General features: G+C 43.1%; 1 protein-coding gene across 4 annotated transcripts in view; it reads right to left on the reverse strand.

Annotated features, from left to right (window-relative positions):
* Positions 1–18,364, reverse strand: part of LOC117512542 (dystroglycan-like) — a 38,320-nt gene extending 19,956 nt beyond the window's left edge. Inside the window, exons 1-2 of one of the 4 annotated variants that reach the window (XM_034172650.1) lie at positions 18,227–18,364; positions 6,689–6,752 (exon numbers count right to left, since the gene is read on the reverse strand). The gene's annotated coding sequence lies outside the window, so the exon portion shown is untranslated. Of the gene's footprint in view, positions 1–6,549; positions 6,753–15,123; positions 15,129–18,226 lie in introns of all 4 variants that reach the window. The other 3 variants (XM_034172648.1, XM_034172651.1, XM_034172649.1) reach the window with 3 other exon arrangements.
* Between the last annotated feature and the right edge of the window lie 2,608 nt (positions 18,365–20,972).

Raw genomic sequence — 20,972 nt, forward strand, 5'->3', positions numbered from 1 at the left:
GCGTTGCCTGTGCTGCTCCACAGCCTGTCCTGTGGATTTTTATTTTTATTTTATTTTATTTTTTAGCACTGTTGTTGTGCGTTACCTGTGCTGCTCCACAGCCTGTCTAGTGGATTTTTATTTTATTTTAGCACTGTTGTCGTGCGTTACCTGTGCTGCTCCACAGCCTGTCTAGTGTCGGATTCCCTGTTGGGAATCCGCTAGCTTAGCGTAGCTACTAGCTCTTAGCCGTTTTAGCATGGCGGCTTCTCCTGTCTCTCCCGTACTTTTCTGCTCTGGGTGTGAAATGTTTAGTTATTCCTCGGCCTCTTTTAGCAGTAACGGTACTTGTAATAAGTGCAGCTTATTCGTAGCTTTGGAGGCCAGGCTGGGCGAATTGGAGGCTCGGCTCCGCACCGTGGAAAATTCTACAGCTAGCCAGGCCCCTGTAGTCGGTGCGGACCAAGGTAGCTTAGCCGCCGTTAGTTCCCCCCTGGCAGACCCCGTGCAGTCGGGAAGGCAGGCTGACTGGGTGACTGTGAGGAGGAAGCGTAGCCCTAAACAGAAGCCCCGTGTACACCGTCAACCCGTTCACATCTCTAACCGTTTTTCCCCACTCGACGATACACTCGCCGAGGATCAAACTCTGGTTATTGGCGACTCTGTTTTGAGAAATGTGAAGTTAGCGACACCAGCAACCATTGTCAATTGTCTTCCGGGGGCCAGAGCAGGCGACATCGAAGGACATTTGAAATTGCTGGCTAAGGCTAAGCGTAAATTTGGTAAGATTGTAATTCACGTCGGCAGTAATGACACTCGGTTACGCCAATCGGAGGTCACTAAAATTAACATTGAATCGGTGTGTAACTTTGCAAAAACAATGTCGGACTCTGTTGTTTTCTCTGGGCCCCTCCCCAATCAGACCGGGAGTGACATGTTTAGCCGCATGTTCTCCTTGAATTGCTGGCTGTCTGAGTGGTGTCCAAAAAATGAGGTGGGCTTCATTGATAATGGCAAAGCTTCTGGGGAAAACCTGGTCTTGTTAGGAGAGACGGCATCCATCCCACTTTAGAGGGAGCAGCTCTCATTTCTAGAAATCTGGCCAATTTTTTGGGATCCTCCAAACTGTGACTGTCTAGCATTGGGACCAGGAGGCAGAGCTGTGGTCTTATACACCTCTCTGCAGCTTCTCTCCCCCTGCCATCCCCCTATTACCCCATCCCCGTAGAGACGGTGCCTGCTCCCAGACCACCAATAACTAGCAAAAATCTATTTAAGCATAAAAATTCAAAAAGAAAAATAATATAGCACCTTCAATTGCACCACAGACTAAAACAGTTAAATGTGGTCTATTAAACATTAGGTCTCTTTCTTCTAAGTCCCTGTTGGTAAATGATATAATAATTGATCAACGTATTGATTTATTCTGCCTACAGAAACTTGGTTACAGCAGGATGAATATGTTAGTTTAAATGAGTCAACACCCCCGAGTCACACTAACTGTCAGAATGCTCGTAGCACGGGCCGGGGCGGAGGATTAGCAGCAATCTTCCATTCCAGCTTATTAATTAATCAAAAACCTAGACAGAGCTTTAATTCATTTGAAAGCTTGTCTCTTAGTCTTGTCCATCCAAATTGGAAGTCCCAAAAACAGTTTTATTTGTTATTATCTATCGTCCACCTGGTCGTTACTGTGAGTTTCTCTGTGAATTTTCAGACCTTTTGTCTGACTTAGTGCTTAGCTCAGATAAGATAATTATAGTGGGCGATTTTAACATCCACACAGATGCTGAGAATGACAGCCTCAACACTGCATTTAATCTATTATTAGACTCTATCGGCTTTGCTCAAAAAGTAAATGAGTCCACCCACCACTTTAATCATATTTTAGATCTTGTTCTGACTTATGGTATGGAAATAGAAGACTTAACAGTATTCCCTGAAAACTCCCTTTTGTCTGATCATTTTTAATAACATTTACATTTACCCTGATGGACTACCCTGCAGTGGGGAATAAGTTTCATTACACTAGAAGTCTTTCAGAAAGCGCTGTAACTAGGTTTAAGGATATGATTCCTTCTTTATGTTCTCTAATGTCATATACCAACACAGAGCAGAGTAGCTACCTAAACTCTGTAAGGGAGTTAGAGTATCTTGTCAATAGTTTTACATCCTCATTGAAGACAACTTTGGATGCTGTAGCTCCTCTGAAAAAGAGAGCTTTTAAATCAGAAGTGTCTGACTCCGTGGTATAACTCACAAACTCGTAGCTTAAAGCTGATAACCCGTAAGTTGGAGAGGAAATGGCGTCTCACTAATTTAGAAGATCTTCACTTAGCCTGGAAAAAGAGTTTGTTGCTCTATAAGAAAGCCCTTCGTGAAGCTAGGACATCTTTCTACTCATCACTAATTGAAGAAAATAAGAACAACCCCAGGTTTCTTTTCAGCACTGTAGCCAGGCTGACAAAGAGTCAGAGCTCTATTGAGCTGAGTATTCCATTAACTTTAACTAGTAATGACTTCATGACTTTCTTTGCTAACAAAATTTTGACTATTAGAGAAAAAATTACTCATAACCATCCCAAAGATGTATCGTTATCTTTGGCTGCTTTCAGTGATGCCGGTATTTGGTTAGACTCTTTCTCTCCGATTGTTCTGTCTGAGTTACTTTCATTAGTTACTTCATCCAAACCATCAACATGCTTATTAGACCCCATTCCTGCCAGGCTGCTCAAGGAAGTCCTACCATTATTTAATGCTTCAATCTTAAATATGATCAATCTATCTTTGTTAGTTGGTTATGTACCACAGGCCTTTAAGGTGGCAGTAATTAAACCATTACTTAAAAGCCATCACTTGACCCAGCTATCTTAGCTAATTATAGGCCAATCTCCAACCTTCCTTTTCTCTCAAAGATTCTTGAGAGGGTAGTTGTAAAACAGCTAACTGATCACCTGCAGAGGAATGGTCTATTTGAAGAGTGTCAGTCAGGTTTTAGAATTCATCATAGTACAGAAACAGCATTAGTGAAGGTTACAAATGATCTTCTTATGGCTTCGGACAGTGGACTTATCTCTGTGCTTGTTCTGTTGGACCTCAGTGCTGCTTTTGATACTGTTGACCATAAAATTTTATTACAGAGATTAGAGCATGTCATAGGTATTAAAGACACTGCGCTGCGGTGGTTTGAATCATATTTGTCTAATAGATTACAGTTGTTCATGTAAATGGGGAATCTTCTTCACAGACTAAAGTTAATTATGGAGTTCCACAAGGTTCTGTGCTAGGACCAATTTTATTCACTTTATACATGCTTCCCTTGGGCAGTATTATTAGACGGTATTGCTTAAATTTTCATTGTTACGCAGATGATACCCAGCTTTATCTATCCATGAAGCCAGAGGATACGCACCAATTAGCTAAACTGCAGGATTGTCTTACAGACATAAAGACATGGATGACCTCTAATTTCTTGCTTTTAAACTCAGATAAACTGAAGTTATTGTACTTGGCCCCACAAATCTTAGAAGCATGGTGTCTAACCAGATCGTTACTCTGGATGGCATTTCCCTGATCTCTAGTAATACTGTGAGAAATCTTGGAGTTATTTTTGATCAGGATATGTCATTCAAAGCGCATATTAAACAAATATGTAGGACTGCCTTTTTGCATTTACGCAATATCTCTAAAATCAGAAAGGTCTTGTCTCAGAGTGATGCTGAAAAACTAATTCATGCATTATTTCCTCTAGGCTGGACTATTGTAATTCATTATTATCAGGTTGTCCTAAAAGTTCCCTAAAAAGCCTTCAGTTGGTTCAGAATGCTGCAGCTAGAGTACTGACGGGGACTAGCAGGAGAGAGCATATCTCACCCGTGTTGGCCTCCCTTCATTGGCTTCCTGTTAATGCTAGAATAGAATTTAAAATTCTTCTTCTTACTTATAAGGTTTTTGAATAATCAGGTCCCATCTTATCTTAGGGACCTTGTAGTACCATATTACCCCATTAGAGCGCTTCGCTCTCAGACTGCGGGCTTACTTGTAGTTCCTAGGGTTTGTAAGAGTAGAATGGGAGGCAGAGCCTTCAGCTTTCAGGCTCCTCTCCTGTGGAACCAGCTCCCAATTCAGATCAGGGAGACAGATACCCTCTCTACTTTTAAGATTAGGCTTAAAACTTTCCTTTTCGCTAAGGCTTATAGTTAGGGCTGGATCGGGTGACCCTGGACCATCCCTTGGTTATGTTGCTTTAGACGTAGACTGTGTTTCATAATTATTGTATGGCCTTGCCTTGCAATGTGGAGCGCCTTGGGGCAACTGTTTGTTGTGATTTGGCGCTATACAAGAAAAAAGTTGATTGATTGATTGATCCAGTCATCCACAGTCCATGATTGCTTTCCCTTAGCCCATTGTAACCTTGTTTTTTATGTTTAGGTGTTAATGATGGCTTTCGTTTAGCTCTTCTGTATGTAAATCCCATTTCCTTTAGGCAGTTTCTTACAGTTCAGTCACAGACGTTGACTCCAGTTTCCTCCCATTCGTTCCTCATTTGTTTTGTTGTGCATTTTCGATTTTTGAGACATACTGCTTTAAGTTTTCTGTCTTGACGCTTTGATGTCTTCCTTGGTCTACCATTATATTTGCCTTTAACAACCTTCCCATGTTTGTATTTGGTCCAGAGTTTAGACACAGTTGACTGCGAACAACCAACATTTTTTGCAACACTGTGTTTGATAATCCTCTCCTTTGTTTCAATTGACATCTCTCATGTTGGAGCCATGATTCATGTCAGTCCACTTGGTGCAACAGCTCTCCCAGGTGTGATCAGTCCTTTGTAGATGCAGACTAACGAGCAGATCTGATTTGATGCAGGTGTTAGTTTTGGGGATGAAAATTTACAGGGTGATTCCATAATTTATTCCTCAGAATTGAATGAGTCCATATTTTTTTTCCCTCTGCTTGTTCTAAAACAGTAACCGTTACTGCCACAATTTTTTTTCCTGATTTCTTATAGTGTTTCTTAAAGCCAGAAAGTTGCCATTTGAAATGTCTGTGATCTGCTTTTTTTTTTCTACAAAATTAAACAACTGAATGAACATCCTCCGAGGCCAGTGATTCCATAATTATTGCCAGGGGTTGTACTTTCCGGCACATGTAAACAAAGAAAAGAAAAACAAAAAAAACTGGCTGGCTGCGGTTCCTCTCTCTCTCTTCCCTCAAACTCTGTCATCGTGTTATAAACCAGTCACCATTTGTATTATACATCAGTGTAGTTAATAAAATTATCATCATGGGCAATTAGTTCACGCGCACATGTTGGGGGGGAGGGACGGCTGCTGCTGCGGTTCCTTTCCAGAACCCGGGAGACATCACTTAAAGTGATATTTTTTTCTGGCCATAATAATTTGAGCGCACGTCTTCCTTTAATTGAGCCCACGAATTAATAAAACATGCTCTCAGATTAATAAAACGTGCGCATGTTTTCCTGGCCTGCATTATCATTCAGCGATCTGTCTTTTACTTTGGAAAAAATTTTCAATGTCAAAGTATTGTTAGAAGTGGCTTTTCATAAGCTAAAATATAATACAAAATATAGATCAAAAGGCCTTTTCAATGTTAAAATTGAATATCTGCTAAATCCGCAATACAGATCAGATGTGAATGAAACACCAGGGTTCTCCCAGACATTTTTAGTATAACGGTGCTGTTGGGAACTATCACCGCATGCAATGCTTCCACTCGTCCAATAACGACGCTTCTGAGAGGTTCGGATTTACAGAGGCTGTACAGAGAGACAGGAGGCAACACACTTCACCCCAAAACTCTTTTCAGAGTCGGTCGGATTTTGGATTCTAACATGTACTGATGTTGCTGTTTGGGTTGCTGGACACTATGTCAGTCCCGCTGTGAGCGTGCACACGGGAGGTGTCTCCATAATGCCGTTTTGTACAGGCTGGACATGCAGATGATTTTTTTTTTTTACATTGGGAAAAAGTCCAAATAAGTTATTTTCAGGAGTTAATGGACTTTCTATCCAACCGTGAGAGAACTCTGTGAGGAGCTCTGCAAGACCAGCTTGCGATCGTGCGCGATCCATTCATGGGGCTCCTTTGGTGGAGTGGACTTTGGAAATCACGAGTGGATGACTTTTCAGATTTATTTATTTTTTCTTCTTCTTCTCAGTGGAGCTGGTAGGGTTTACTTTTATTTTACTTTGAGTGTCTGTCTTGACGTGAGACTGTTAAGTAACGGAGCAGAGCGCACCTTGTGCACATGCACTAAGTTTTTGCACAGTGGAAAGCAGCTGCTTTTACCGTGACTGCATCAAAATCAACAGTTATAACTTAAAAAAAATGAGTCATAACACCACAGCACACTTATATAAACTTTGTAATTAATCTATGGTTCCGTTTTTAATGTGAGCAGCATTCAAGTGCACGGTTTCCTCTAAGAAACACTGTCGGAAACACTCAAATGTTCTGATTTCAGTGCGACATATCCTTTAAAACATAGGAGAATGGAAATAATGCACGCCGCTATCTAGCACCAAAATCTCAAAATGTGTCTTGGTACCTTAAGAATTTCGAATTCCATTCTGCCGTTTTCTTCATAAAAGTCTCTCTGTTCACTGTCACAGAAACTGCAATATTGTTCTTAGCCTCTGATTTGATCGATCCCACAACAGACAGCGTTGATCGAGTCGGCTGTGCACCTGTCTCCGTAACGCTCGGCACCGGCGTGCCTCCTCCCCAGATGGCCTGGATATCGCTGCGTCCCTGCCAAGACGAAACAAAAAAAATGCAGATCTAGCTTCATGTAAGGCTTGTGTCATCTGGATGTAAACAGGATAAAATAAAGTTGTTTGTGAAATTTCCTGCAAAAGCGGGTTTGCGTGCCGTTAGATTCCCACCAAGTCTCCCGCTAAAACATGAGATGACACTACACTATAGCGGCGCTAGATGGCAGTATGATGATGCAACGCTGTTGTTCCATTGTCTGGGGAGAACCCTGAACACTATTTATTGAGAGCCAGTTTGCGCCTCATCACAAGAGAGATTGAGGCACTTTGGTTGAGATATAATGCAAAATGCACACCAAACGTGCTTTTCAATATTAAATTCAAATGTTCACAAAATCCACAATCTGGATCAAACTGGATCAACGCGACACCGTTGTTCCATTGTCTGGGGAGAACCCTGAACACTACTGAGTGCCAGTCTGCACCTCACTTTCAAATAAGAGTGATTGGGGCATGTTTGATAAAGATACCACGTAAAATATACATTAAATGAGATTTTCAATCTATATTATAATTGCCAAGTGGCCTCTGTGTGCGTGCGCATGGCTTTGATCATTCAAAAACTGGGGAGAGCTGACATTTACTGTTTGATATGCTTATGTACTTTGGGTAAAGGATGAACGCTGTAAAAACGGAAAGCTGATAGGGCAAATATTTGAGTAATTAGCGATTTTAGTTAACCAGTAAACAACGGACCTTGTGTTGCAATCCACCTTGGGAGTTTAGAGTTTTGAGGCTTTAAATGTTATTTTGGTTCATGTTAGTTTAACAGTGTTGTTCATGTTATTGATTTATTGTGTTTTTGTAGTTCAATTGATTCAGTGAGCTCTTGCTGTTACCATGAGTAACTCAAGTGTCATGTTTGTACCATGAGTAAAATGTGTAGTGCTTTAATGTATTCTGCCATCGTCTTGGTTTGCCAAATTAAAAGAACCTGCTTACAGCAGATTGCAGAAAAGACAAAAAAGCTGTGCGTGCAATTTTGATCACACACAAACTGTGGAAAGCTGACATTTGCCATTTGGTATGCTTATGTATTTTGAGTTAAGGATGAACGGCGCCAAAACCGAACATTGATAGGATTAATATTTTTAGAGATGCTACATATATTAGCCAGCAGCACTGAACAATGGACACTGACAATTATTAGGGCTGCAGCTAGTTTTCTATTGATTATTCTGGTGATTAATTGAGTATATGGATAAAAAAAAATTTCAGTAATTTACTTAGGCTTACTTTATGAGTTATACCTGACAGAGAACATTACGTCAGTTTAATGAACAACCAACTCCTCTTAAAATAAACATTTTTACTGGCAGACTTTGGTGGCATAACTTAACTGGTAGCTACTTCTTTAAAGAAAGAAAAGGAGTCCATTCAAGTGGCATTGGTATATTCTGGATTAATTTTAAAGATGACCAAATAACTTAAAACATATTGCCATATTATGCCTGAAATAAGTTTCTGTTGGAAGTATTTTAGACATAGGATGAGCAGGTTAGGTGAATTGGAAAATTTATCATTGTCCAGGTCTCCTTTGTAAAAGAGAGCTTGATCTCAATGGGACTGGTTAAAAACCTGGTTAAATAAAGATTAAATTAAAGTGGGAGGGGGAAGTGTTTTCTTTTTAAATACTTAAAAGGCACTGGACTTGAGAGGATTTAGTACTGCTATAATGGACTGATGCAGTAGGTGGCAGCAATGCAACAACAAGGATGCTGGCTGCCATTAACCCCCTACCACCCGCCTCATTTTGGCTTGTCAGTCTCTCACAAATAAAAAGTGAAATTTCCCATCGATGGGTTACAGGCTTAGGAGTTTTAAACGCCACAGCAGAAGAGAGGGCACGTTTGGTTTATGTCACAAGAGCGCATTTTGAGGTCGAAGCACATTTCTGCATTCGCAAAATGCCTTAAGAAACCACAGAAATGCATAAACGTACTTACATTACTCATATTTGTTGTCAGTCTGGCTAAACCGTCAGACTCTGACCCACTGATTGGGCAGCTAATCTCGTTTCTACAGCGGAGCGCGTGCAAGGGTGCATCTGTTTAATATCATGGGAGAGCATTTCTGCATTCACAAAATGCCTAAAAAAAAAAAAACACAAACAAAGTGCATAAAAGTACTTACTTTACTCATTTGTTGTCAGTCTGGGCAAATAGACTAATCTTGTTTCCTCAGCGGCGCGTTCGCGAGACAAAAACAAACGTGTTTTCGTCATGACAAGCAGTCAGAGCTATCTCTGACCACCAGCTAGCTCTGGTACAATGTGAACTGAACAACAAATAATTTCTAGATTCTTAACGATACCCATCCCACTTGCAACCACTGGTCTAAATTAAATACTTGAAAGTACTTAATTTACCTGGTTCAAGCACAACCCTATCCTTAACAACAGACGCCTTTCGATTAATCTTTTTTACCCACTATGACAGCATCATGACGGCATTTTGCTGGGCAAACCACTGTAAAGCCGAAGCAGGAACATTTCAAAAAGGTCTTAAAAATGCTGTTAACACCGTTGTTTTGATGCCCCACATCCACTATTGGGATTTTTCGCATGAAGCTCTGAGGGGTGCAGCCCCCCTGGAGCCAGGGTCTTGGGCCTGAAGGGCCTCAGAAACCAAATAAATTTTGTATCTAAGGATACATTTTCAGCATCTCCTGGAAGAAAAAAAAAAAAAAAACTCAAAAGAAGTGTATATTTAAATGATCCTAGACTCAACCTTTCATTTGAACGGTCAATGATATTGTTGAAATTAAAGAATATGACATGGAAGTAGGACCTGGAATGATTTTCCTTTTAATTGTAAACCAAATTATGCATCAACTCAGAACAATTAAACTACATGAAATTCATGAAGACTGAAAAGACTTAGCATTTCAAAAACCACAGCTAAAGCTTGTAGAACATTTTGAAAATCATGGTAAAATATCAACATACCTTATAGTAAAAGTCACTTACATTCTTGTGTAAATTCATTCAAAGCCACAATGTATTTTTTCCCCAATGAAAGTCTAGATTAACTTAAAAAGTCACATAATCTTGTCTAAAATCCTGTTTTAACAGTACAATGTTTATTTTCCAGACAAAAAAAAAAAAAAAAACTCTTACCATGTTTCTTGATAGCACAAGATGCAGTTTGCTTTTACCATTTATCTCATGGATGTGTTCATGAAGATGAACTTTAAATTCAATCTAGCGCCAATTCCACGGATTCTTGTACTTATTAAACTTTTTCCCCCAAACGTCTTTCTCGCCATCTTCTCTCTGTCCGATGTCACTCAATGACAGACATGCCACAAAATTCATTTTTTTTAAAACTTTCCACATGCTACATTTAGCTTAAAAAACAGCATCTTGCAGTGGGCACACAGCATCACTGCAGCAACTAACTCGTCCCGCTTTGGACAACTGTCATAACAGCAACGCTTTGAGTGAGGCATTTGCTCCACGAAACTCTGCGGCTCCGAGGACATGGATTTGTATGTGTTATACAGATCAGTGCCTGCGGATTGATAAAACTTGCATGATGTTGTAACAAAAAGAACGCTCTGCGATAGGCATTTTAAAAACTTAGTGACGATCGCAATTACAGAGTACAACACGACACCTCCCCCCCACACACCCCCCCCCCAGGATGAAATCCGTGGAATTGCTCGGATCTGCGGAGTTTTCATAGGCCTGAAGCTGGTCTAGATAAATGGCAAAACCAAAGCACCAGACCAACATAGAGCTCAATTTCACACTATAAAGCTATCCAAAGACAATTATTTGTACAAATACTTCTGCTTATCAAAGGTGGATAAACAAGGGCGGGTCAGGGTCCTCAAAATGTAATGGTAAATGGAGGGTCAATCGGCCAAAATTAACTGTTTTTAGAGCTCGCAATCATGATTTAATTGCAAAAAATACATGATGAAATGCTCAGAACACACTTTGTAATAGAGCTGAAACAACTAATCGATTATTAAAATAGTTGTCAACTAATTTAGTCATCTCTTAATTGCTAAATAACTGTTTTATCGCAAAAGCTTTGTTTCTTCCATGTAATCAACCATTTCTGCAGCGCGGCTTTGCTTTGAAGCAATGAAGCAGTGCTTCAATCTGCTGCATCATTGGTTCTTTGTTTTATTTAGCTTTATCTTAATTTTTCCAAGCTAAAACCCTAAAGAGTATATGTCTGAGTCATATTTACCTTTTTTATGTTAAACGGGGCTGTGAAATGGAAATAGTGAAATCCAAGGAAAATTGGCAGGGGTTTGAGCCAGTGATTAGGACCCGTGAGGCCCTAGTAAACAAATGAATTTTGTATGTAATAACATTTTCAGCATCTCCTGGAAGAAAAAAAAAAAAATCTCAAAAGAAGTGCATATTTAAATGATCCTAGACTCAACCTTTCATTTGAACTGTCATTGACAATGCTGAAATAACAGAATATGACGTGGAAGTGGGACCTGGAATGATTTTCCTTTTAATTGTAAACCAAATTATGCATCAACTCAGAACAATTAAACTACATGAAATTCATGAAGACTGAAAAGACTGTTACAAGTATGTCAAAAACCACAGCTAAAGCTTGTAGAATATTTTGAAAATCAGGGTAAAATATCAATAGCATACCTTATAGTAAAAAAGTCACATACTGTTGTGTATATTCCTGTAAATCCATATTGTCTCTTTTCCCATGAAAAAGTCAACAATAATAAAAACTCATTTACGTTCTAGTGTAAATTCCTGTAAATCCACAATGTCTTTTCGTCCCATGATAAAAGGCTACATGAATAAAAACTCATTTTTTCTTGTGTAAACCAAAATGTCTTTTTTCCAATGAAAGAAATTGTAGATTAATAATCACATAATCTTTTCTAAAATCCTGTTTGAACAGCACAATGTTTATTTTCCAGGGAGAGAAAAATTCTTACCGTGTTTCTTGATGGCACAGTTCACTTTTTCTGTTTATCTATCAGGTGTGTTGATGAAGCCAGTGACAATTCCACGGATTCTCGTCCTTGTAAGACTTTTTCAAGCCGTCTTTCTCGCCATCATCTCTCTGTCTGACGTCGCTCTGTCACACTGACATGCTGCAACATTCTACTTTTAAAAACTTGAGCTCTAAAAGTTTGCGATGTCCACATGCTACGTGTAGGTTCAGCGTCTTACAGGAGCCACACAGAGTCGCCGCAGCAACCAACCAGACCCGCTTTATGACAACTGTCACAACAGCTACGCTTTGAGTGGCATTTTTCCCCCGCGAAGTTCCGCGGATCCGAAGACACAGAATTGTATCTGTAACACACAGATCAGTGACTGCGGACTTATAAAACTTGCATGATGTTGTTAAAAAAAAGGAAACGCTTTGCGATAAGCATTTTAAAAACTGACGAACACAATTACAGAGTACAACACCCCCCCCCCCCCCCCCCACGATGAAATCCATGGAATTCCTCGAATCCACAGAGCTTTCACAGCCCGGTTAAACAGACCTGTTATGTATGATGGGATGATGATACCTCAAGGACTGTATAGACACACTACACAAACTGTGGTCGACACTGTATTGACACTGTGTTGGTCGCTCAATAGTGACCCCGGCAGTAGTTATAAAATCCATCCATCCATCCATCCATATTCTTCCGCTTTATCCGGAGTTGGGTCGCAGGGGCAGCAGCTCAAGCAAAGCTGCCCAGACCTCCCGATCCACACACACCTCCCCCAGCTCCTCCGGGGGAACCCCAAGGCGTTCCCAAGCCAGCCGAGAGATGTAGTCCCTCCAGCGTGTCCTGGGTTTTCCCTGGGGCCTCCTCCCAGTGGGACGTGCCCAGAACACCTTTCCAGAGGCGTCCAGGGGGGCATCCGGAAAAGATGCCCTAGCCACCTCAACTGACTCCTTTCGACGTGGAGGAGCAGCGGCTCGACTCCGAGCTCCTCCCGAGTGACCGAGCTCCTCACCCTATCTCTAAGGGAGCGCCCAGCCACCCTGTGGAGGAAACTCATCTCGGCCGCTTGTACTCGCGATCTCGTTCTTTCGGTCATGAGCCAAATCTCATGACCATTGGTGAGGATCGGAACGTAGATCGATCGGTAAATCAAGAGCTTTGCCCCCCTACTCAGCTCTCTCTTCACCACGACGGTCCGATACAGCGACCGCATCATTGCAGATTCTGCACCGATCCGTCTATCGATCTCACGCTCCATCCGTCCCTCACTCATGAACAAGATCCCAAGATACTTAAACTCCTCCACTTGAGGAAAGGACACTCCACCGACCTGAAGAGGGCAAAGCACCTTTTTCCGGTCGAGAACCATGGCCTCGGATTTGGAGGTGCTGATTTTCATCCCGGACGCTTCACACTCGGCTGCAAACTGCCCCAGTGCACGCTGAAGGTCCTGATTTGACGAAGCCAACAGAACCACATCATTCGCAAACAGCAGAGACGAGATTCTGTGGTTCCCAAACCAGACCCCCTCTACACCCTGGCTGCGCCTAGAAATTCTGTCCATAAAAATAATGAACAGAACCGGTGACAAAGGGCAGCCCTGGCGGAGGCCAACGTGCACTGGAAACAGGTTTGACTTACTACCGGCAATGCGAACCAAGCTCCTGCTGCGGTCGTACAGGGACCGGATAGCCCTTAGCAAAGGACCCCGGACCCCGTACTCCCGGAGCACTCCCCACAGGGTGCCCCGAGGGACAAGGTCGAACGCCTTCTCCAGATCCACAAAACACATGTGGACTGGTTGGGCGAACTCCCATGAACCCTCGAGCACCCGATGGAGCGTGTAGAGCTGGTCCAGTGTGCCACGACCAGGACGAAAACCACACTGCTCCTCCTGAATCCGAGGTTCGACCATCGGTCGAATTCTCCTCTCCAGTACTCTGGAATAGACCTTACCAGGGAGGCTGAGGAGTGTGATCCCCCTATAGTTGGAACACACCTTCCACCCCCTTTTTAAACAGAGAGACCACCACCCCGGTCTGCCAATCCAGAGGCACAGTCCCCGATCGCCATGCAATGTTGCAGAGGCGTGTCAGCCAAGACAGCCCCACAACATCCAGAGACTTAAGGTACTCAGGACGGATTTCATCCACCCCAGGAGCCTTGCCACCGAGGAGCTTTCTAACCACCTCGGTGACTTCGGCCTGGGTAATGGATGAGTCCGCCCCTGAGTTCCCAGTCTCTGCTTCCTCTTCGGAAGACGTGATGATGGGATTGAGGAGATCCTCGAAGTACTCCTTCCACCGCACGACAACATCCCCAGTCAGGGTCAACAGCTCCCAACCCGCACTGTAAAAAGTGCGGTCGGAGAGCTGCTTCCGCCTCCTGAGGCGTCGGACGGTTTGCCAGAATCTCTTCGAGGCCGACCGATAGTCCTCCTCCATGGCCTCCCCGAACTCCTCCCAGACCCGAGTTTTTGTCTCTGCGACCGCACGGGCTGCGGCACGCTTGGCGTGCCGGTACCTGTCAGCTGCCTCTGGGGTCCCACCTACCAACAAAGATAAGTAGGACTCCTTCTTCAGCTTGACGGCATCCCTTACTTCCGGTGTCCACCACCGGGTTCGGGGATTGCCGCCGCGACAGGCACCAGAGACCTTGCAACCACAGCTACGAGCAGCCACATCGACAATGGAGGTGGAGAACATGGTCCACTTGGACTCCATGTCTCCAACCTCCCCCGGGATCTGGGAGAAGCTCTCCCGGAGGTGGGAGTTGAAGACCTCGCTGACAGAGGGTTCCGCCAGTCGTTCCCAGCAGACCCTCACGATACGTTTGGGCCTGCCAGGTCTGACCGGCTTCCTGCCCTCCCAGCGGATCCAACTCACCACCAGGTGGTGATCAGTCGACAGCTCTGCCCCTCTCTTCACTCGAGTGTCCGAGACACGTGGCCGAAGGACAGATGATACGACTACAAAGTCGATCATCGACCTCCGGCTCAGGGTGTCCTGGTACCACGTGCACTTATGGACACCCTTGTGCTCGAACATGGTGTTTGTGATGGACAAACTGTGACTAGCACAGAAGTCCAACAACTGAACACCACTCGGGTTCAGATCGGGGAGGCCGTGCTTCCCGATCACCCCCCTCCAGGTCTCACTGTCGCCGCCCACGTGGGCGCTGAATTCCCCCAAGAGAACAATGGAGTCCCCAGTTGGAGCGCTATCTAGTACCCCTCCCAGGTACTCCAGGAAGGTCGGGTACTCTACACTGCTGTTCGGCCCGTAGGCCGAGACAACGGTGAGAGACCTATCCCCGACCCGAAGGCGTAGGGACGCGACCCTCTCGTTCACCGGAGTGAACTCCAACACTTGGCGACTGAGCTGGGGAGCAATAAGCAATGCGACCCCAGCTCTCCGCCTCTCCCTGTGGGCGACGCCAGAAAAATGAAGCATCCAGCCCCTCTCCAGGAGTTGGGTACCAGAGCCCAACCTGTGCGTGGAGGTGAGCCCGACTATCTCTAGTCGGTATCTCTCAACCTCCCGCACAAGCTCAGGCTCATTCCCCCCTAGCGAGGTGACATTCCACGTCCCAACAGCCAGGGGCTGTGAGCATGGACCGGGCCGCCGGGCCACCCGCCCTCAACCGCCACCCAATCCTCTCTGCACCCGACCCCCATGGCCCCCTCTGCAGGTGGTGAACCCACAGGAGGGCGGGCCCACGTCACTCTTTCGGGCTGAGCCCAGCCGGGCCCCATGGGCTAAGGCCTGACCACCAGGCGCTCGCGCGCGAGCCCCAACCCCAGGCCTGGCTCCAGGGTGGGACCCCGGCTCCGCCATACCGGGCTACGTCTCGGTCCTTGATCTTTTACTGGTCATGGAGGATCTGAAATCAGTTATAAAATCACTGCAGGTAAATAAAATGAAAAGATGGAAAAGCTAACGTGCTGCAAACGCAACATCAGCCTGTGAAATAGTTCATTGCCAGTCCTCTATTTAAAATATGATCTCATCATTGCATAATTTCATGTGCTCAATTTGTGTGTCAAATTAAGCTGTTCATGAGAAGAGTTTAAAATTTGCTTAAAACCTTGCTTGTGTAAATGCTAAACTGAGTTGGTTTGTAAAATATAGCAAATTTGTCTAATAAAATTCTGAGTTAAAATTTGTAACTTATGTATGGAAATTTGCTAACTTAAGTGTTAAAACATACGAAATAAAAGACTAAAAGTAGATTAATTTATGCATTTTTATTGAGGAACAAAGGTTTCTGAAGTGTCTTTGCTCCAAAGCGATTTCTCCTCTTACACACCAGTTCCCCTGCCTTACAAAAAAAACTCTTTCACAGGGTACAGATGAAGATGGTGAGCATAAACATTTCAGTGCGAGTTGATAAAGGTGTGGATATGTTTTCTGGTTATTCTTCCAGTATTGTAAAGGAGTACAAACATATCTAATCTTATTTGGCATCAAAAGATCAAAATTATTCCAGACTGGGGAAACGTCTCTGAACGATCCATGAAGTCAGTGGAACAAGGTGAGAGCAAGCAAAAATCCAACAGCAAAACTCCATCCAACAAATCTGCAACATGTCGATACAGTTTGTTTCCCTATAAACACAATTTGGCACGGCGCAGCCGAACGACACAGTTCCTGTATCGGTCACGTGATTTTTTTTTCTTAAAGTATCTGAAACTATCTTATTAAAGATCACATATTACACTTTAGTCAGGCCTTTAAAATACTTTTGTGGACTCTTGCTGTAATATGTTGTAAGTGGTTGAGATAGTTGCTGTAGGCATCTAAAAATGCTCATCGGATGAAACCTGATGGAAATCTCTTTGTGGTGTGTTGGTGATGTATGTATGTGCAAAATAAAACACTACTCCATTTATGTTTTTGACAAGAATACAATATAACTTTGTTACAAGCTCAAATGTTGAAGGCCTTTTAATAATAACAACTCACTTAAAGAAATAATGGCAAAACTCACATGTAAGTTAAAAATAAAATAATTAATGCCATTTGTTGGGGTCAGGGTTGAAATTTGCTCTGTTGATATGAGCTTACCACAGCCTGCATCACTTGTGAGAAAGGTCCTTGGTCCTTTCTCCTTGCTGTAACAACATTCGGGATATCAAAAAATTTTCATGACCTCTTGTCTTCACTGACATTGTTTCTTTTGGCGGGGGCACACATACAAGAACTTGACTACATCCGAGTCTTTCATAACAGAGCGAACAGCACACAGCCCGAGTGTGTTTATGCTGAACAGTATGAATTCTCTGCTTCGGATTCGCCACTTCATCGGGAGTGGCGTATATCCGCCCTCACCTTACCCATACCTGAACACCACTCATCAATTAACCAGTCTCACTTAAGGGCTAACTGGTGCCTCATGGCTCACTTGGCACTCACTCCATGTTTACATTCTCTGCCACATAACCTGAGCACGCACTAGGAATCATGTGTAAACACACCCACAATGAAAAGGGGTATAGAAGTTGCCTCCTGTACCTGCTTTGGTGCCATGATGTCTCAAGATAATCACAGCAGTTTGTTCTTGGATGTCATAAGTGACAGAATATGGGCCGCATCAATAGCCACTTTGATAAAAGAAACAATTAATAGCTATATTATGCGAGTATGCATGCGTTATCTAATATATTTACTTTATGTTGTAATTTTTACAACTATGTTATGTCTAGAATGTGCAACTAAATGGTCACATCTGCTTTTACAAAGTCAAATGTCAAGATTAAGTTCAAAATATGGGAAATAGAACTCTGTGACTTAGCAGGGTCAATAAAATCGGTGACAGAAATTCTGTTGTAGATATCTACAACGTCTCGATCAGATGCAAGGATTACAATTAAGATTCGTGTCCAAGTGTACGGAAACCATGTATTTTAGCCACCAGCTAGCTACCGGGCCCGTAGCAGTCACCCCCTTTTATACAAGATTCAGCAGATGATCCTTTTTTCATGACGAACACGAGATTAAACACAGACGAAGTCAACTCAAAACCCAGACTGTGACACGCCTGTCTTCAAGGGGAACCAGCGAAAAGTAACCGGCTACAAGGTTGTTTTATCCCGCATCTCTCCATCGCTAGCGCAAAGATGCACCTGTTTTATTCTAGGCGGAAACGGCTAGCAGAGTGCAGCTACTGCTGCTGTCGAGGCATCAAACACACAACCGTCCCTCTCTCAATACACACCAAACGGTCACTCCAAACTAACACCACTAAATTTACCATTTTCTGCCAAATACTCCTGCCGTCAAGCAGCATTTACGTCAGCTTTTCAAATTGTCGAATAAAAGAACGGGAGTGAGCCGCCGAATGAGGCTAACTTACATGCTAACGCCAAGAGCATGTTGATGATAAACGCCGTTTTCACCGACCTTGTCCCGTCGACGTTCGTGCCAGCGTTGTCAAAGACAACGAAAGTGGCATTTTTTAAAGAAAACTAAGGCTAACACAACGACAGAAGCCAAAACTCAAACTGACCTTGTTAGCGAGCTAACGTGAGCTAACTCGCGCCGTGATGTTCCTCTTGTACCCGGGGAGAGAACCGCGGAAACGTCCCAAAAATGCCATAAAAACAGTCGTTGCACATCCCAAGCAAAACGCGAGAAGATATCACACCGTTTTTAAAGAGGGTGTATTTATTTATTTATTTATTCTTCACACAATTACTGTAGGTCGGAAGCTTCCCCTCCCTCCTGCCTCTCTGTCTGCTCCTCACAGGTCTACAGGTTAAGGCTGATAATGTGGCTCCGCCCCCTGTCACTCTGGACTGCAGGTCAAATTCTACCCTGTTCCGTTCCGATTGTTCTTACAGCTTTAATAGAAGTATTTTCATGTTGATCACACGTCACTGTTCATTTACTTTACACGAGAATGACGGGATACTGATAAAGTTCAGAATCTCTAAACCAGTTCAAAGTATTTGGAAAATTCAAGGCCGTAACCAGAGAAAGTGCATGGGGGCCTCAGCAACCCCCCCCCCGCCCCGCCCCTTATCTGTCCAAACCAAAATTAAAGGTCGTTCACTTTTTTCACAGTTCACATCACATCACAATCAGGACATGTGGGCAGTGGCCATGGTGTGTGACAATGTCAACAACATGGAAAACACCACACATATTGCTTTGGTCACCTTTTGCTTTGCACGCTATCCCTAGCATTTTTTGTTGTTGTTGTTACTGTCAAAGTAAACTATAGTGTTAAAAAAAAAGTGGTTCAATCATTTCTTTAGAGATGTTGAGACTACGGTCATTATGAATGACTGGTAGCTGAGCTGGAAGCACATTAAAGTTAATCTCATGATAACAACCACATGGGCATTTTCTGTTTCCTTGTATGAAAAGATGGCGGTAGTAAGCTGGAACACAGCAGTACGCCGTGCCGGGAAGAGATTAACAGTCCTCTACACCAGTATACAGGGGTACGCTTCGGAAGAGCAACTTTCGCCCCTGTACACAATGCAAGCTCTTTCAATTTTCAAGTGAATTTTTCCGAAATAAATGTAAATTTGATGACATGACATGAAAATCATCAAAAGAATGTGCCGCCTGTGACGTGTTGAAGGAGTAGATTTTAGTTCACTGGCTGCAGGACCCTAGAAGCAATCAAAATGCCTGCACTAGCATTGTGCCACCAGCTAGTGGCAGTGCATTTTCCCCTTCTCTGTTATTTCAGAAAAAAAATAGATTGTTGCAATTGTTTAAAGTGGATATGACACCTAAAAAAATTAGGTAAAACTGATATAAATATCAAAAATATATATACAGTATAGTAAGTTGAAAGTGGTTTTAATCAATATCACTGAGAAATAAAGTTTGTACAGCTTCTCCAAAGTGTGTTTCTTGGAAAGCGCGATGGCAGCGTTCCATCAGTGGTCATGTGATGCCATGATGTCACAGCCTGTAGAGTCCCGTCTTTGTTCGTTTGACAACAAGAACAGATGGACCTCAGCATGGACAGTGATGAGCGTCTGTTTGCCACCTTTGTTATTTTTCCGGACCCGCGATAGTGTAGCTACTACTTGCGGACCACTGTCATTACCTTCGGGTTTTTGCCGTTTTCAAGTGCCTGGCATTGTATTCATCTGTGTTTAGTTACGTTATTTTCACAAAAGAATAGAAAATAAATGGCGAAAGTTTCGAAAAAGATCGCAGAAAACAACAGTGAACAGACATACAAAATTCTACAAAACCACGTCCAATTCTCCGCCGTTTTCTCTAATATAGCAGATTTTCTATGCTTCATAGGCTTTGCCGTGGACGTTGATGTGCCGCGGGGAAAGATGCTTGAACAGCCCCCAGCAACAAAACCTTCTTGTGCGTACATTTATCCCAAGCTGCTCCTTCAAAGCTGGGACGGCGTCGAAAACACCCATCTTCAAAATGTGCACAGCACAACAAAGAATATGCGGTCAGCCTCCATGGCGTCCCCTTCGTCAGATCTGATCTTGTACGACGAACTTGCTGAACCCACTTTTCGTGGAGATTTTCGTCCTGTGGAAACTTGAAAAGACTAAACCCTTTCCGCCCTTGTTGTTGTGCAATAGCTGCGACACACTGGTCAGGCATATCGACAAACAAGTCCCTGAGAGCTGTCTTTAATCAAAGTTTCTGCCGCTAAAAAAAAGTGTAAACACGGCCACCAGGCGCACAGCCAATATGGTCTACAGGCAGTGAGGTATTTCCGGTTTCGTGCTTAGTTGGGAAGCTGGTCACGAGGGCGTGCAGATTTTTCAGTGGCGAGACGTTCAAATGTGTATATAACGGGAGAACCATGTCCGTTTTCCCAAAACGCTTAGGTTGACCAAATTATATAACTTTGTTACATGTAATAAGACTATGTTGTCTTTAAGTGTCATATCCACTTTAATGATGTTCTCTATTGCTGCACTATTGAGGTTCATTAAAGGGGCACCTGCAGTGGTGTATTAAACGAACTCAAACCACACTTTCAAAACCAAAAAAAAACATAGTTCTTGAGAATGGGTTCTTAATAACAGCACATACTATTGTACAACACACACTACTTCTTACAATGACTACAGCACATGCACATTCATGCTCTTGTGCTGCTGCTGTAATAGTCACTTTATGTCAACACGCATATCTGTTTGTATGTCATAAACTTGCACTGTTCTATATGTTTGATCTGTACAAATTCATAGTTCCATATTTCTATTCGTAGCTTCAACATGTTTTCTTCAAAGCATCTATAGAAGGTGACAAAC

Source organism: Thalassophryne amazonica, chromosome 6 (assembly GCF_902500255.1).
Source record: "Thalassophryne amazonica chromosome 6, fThaAma1.1, whole genome shotgun sequence".
NCBI classification, from domain to species: domain Eukaryota; kingdom Metazoa; phylum Chordata; class Actinopteri; order Batrachoidiformes; family Batrachoididae; genus Thalassophryne; species Thalassophryne amazonica.